The sequence below is a fragment of the Olea europaea genome, chromosome 2 (genome assembly GCF_002742605.1).
Source record: "Olea europaea var. sylvestris chromosome 2, O_europaea_v1, whole genome shotgun sequence".
In the NCBI taxonomy this organism is placed as follows: domain Eukaryota; kingdom Viridiplantae; phylum Streptophyta; class Magnoliopsida; order Lamiales; family Oleaceae; genus Olea; species Olea europaea.
Window position 1 is genome coordinate 15,522,163 of NC_036238.1, and position 2,337 is coordinate 15,524,499.

The following is a 2,337-nucleotide window of genomic DNA, read 5'->3' on the forward strand; positions in this document are numbered from 1 at the left end:
GGGGCGTTGGTCAACAAGCAATAACATTTTTAAGAAATATAGGATTATTTATTATTTATTAAGGGTAGAATAGTCATTTTTAGTTTCCTTTGTTTAGCCTATATATACTCTCTTTGTATTTAGGTTAAACCGTCTTTTAGCATTCAATTAATTACGTAGTATCAATGAAACCCTAGTCTCCTCCTTTTTCTTCTTTATTTTCTTTGGACTGTTTAATATGGTATCAGAGCCAGATTTCATGGGACAAAACTTAATCTCAAATTATTTTTGGTATTTCTGCAATTTGTTAAATCTGGTATTTCTGCAATTTGGTACTTCTGCAATCTGTTTTTTTTTTTTTTATTATGGCTACTGAAAGAAACGATTCCCTTCAGTCTGTGAGTGTGAGGTTGGATGGAAAGAATTATTCGTATTGGAGTTACGTGATGAGAATTTTCTTAAGCGTAAAAAGATGTGGGGATTCATTAGTGGAACTTCTGTGAAACCTAAGAATACCAATGAGGGTTGTGCTGCTTTGATAGATGCCTGGGAATCAAACAATTCAAAAATTATTACTTGGATTAACAACTCTGTGGAGCATTTCATAAGTAGAGAGTTAGCGAAGTATGAGACAGTAAAGGAGGTTTGGGATCATCTGCAAAAATTATTCACTCAGTTAAATTTTGCAAAGCAGTATCAATTGGAGAATGATATACGAGCTCTTCATCAAAATAATATGAGTATTCAGGAGTTTAATTATGCTATGATAGATCTTTGGGATCAATTGGCCCTTACAGAATCGATAGAATTAAAGGTATGTGCTGTCTATATTACTCATAGAGAGCAGCAACGGTTGGTACAATTTTTAACGGCACTTCGCAGTGATTTTGAAGGACTCAGAGGTTCAATTTTGCATCGTTCTCCACTTCCTTCTGTTGACTCAGTTGTCAGCGAGTTATTAGCTAAAGAAATACGTTTTAAGTCTTATGCTGAAAATGGAATTCTTTCCGCTTCTAAGCCTTCTGTATTAGCAGCGTCTTCTAAGCCATCCTCTAATAATCAAAATAAGCCTTACACAAGGGTTGCCTTTGACGAGTGCAGTTTCTGTAAGCATAAAGGTCATTGGAAGGCTCAGTGTCCTAAGTTGAGACAGTCGAATCAATTGCAGCAGCAATCTCAAGCTTGGAAGCTTGGCAACCAATCACGATCTAATGCTTATAGATCACCACAATCTAATACTGCAGCAGTAGCTTCATCAAGTCCTTTCATTGATCCTAGTACTTTGGCTGAGCAATTTCAGAAGTTCCTCTCCTTACAGCCTCAAGCTATGTCTGCTTCTTCCATAGGTCAGTTGCCTCATAGTTTTTCAGGTATGTCACATTCTGTATGGGTCTTGGATTCTGGTGCTTCACATCATATGTCTCCAGATTCTTCATCTTTTGCTTCTGTGTCCCCTTCGTCCTCTATTGCTGTCATGACTGCTGATGACACTCCTATGCCATTAGTAGGTGTTGGTTCTGTTGTCACACCTCACTTGTCCCTCCCTAATGTTTATCATATTCCGAAACTCACATTAAATCTTGCTTCTATTGGTCAGTTATGTGATTCTGGTAATTTAATCACATTTTCCTCTTCTTCTTGTTATGTGCAGGATCTACAGTCTTAGAAGCTGATTGGGATAGCTGTAGGAAGGGTGGACTATATATTTTGGATGAGCTAAAAGTGTCAGTTGCTGTTGTCGCTACTAGTGTTGATTTGTCTTCGTTTCGTTTGAGTCCTTCTTCTTCTAGTTTTTATTTATGGCATTTTCGTCTAGGTCATGTTTCGTCGTCTCGTTTGAGATTTTTAGCTTTTACAGGGGCTTTAGGAAATTTACACCCCTGTGATATTTCTAATTGTAGTGGATGCAAATTGGCAAAATTTTCCGCTTTATCTTTTAATCGAAGTATTTCTGTTTCTTCTTCTCCATTTGATTTGATTCATTCTGATATATAGGGGCCTTCTCCTGTTGCCACAAAAGGATGGTCTCGATATTATGTTTCTTTTATTGATGATCACACTCGTTATTGTTAGGTTTATTTAATTAAACATCGTTCTGAATTTTTTGAGATATACTTAGCATTTCGTGCTCTTGTTAAAACTCAACATTCTACTGTTATCAAATGTTTTAGGTGTGATTTGGGTGGGCAGTGCACTTCTAATAAATTTTGTGAGCTGCTTGCTTTAGATGGAACTATTTACCAAATTTCGTGTACATATATTCCTGAGCAAAATGGTGTTGCTGAAAGAAAACATGGGCACATTGTTGAAACTACGCGTTCTCTCTTGTTGTCTGCATCTGTCCCTAGTGTGTTTTGG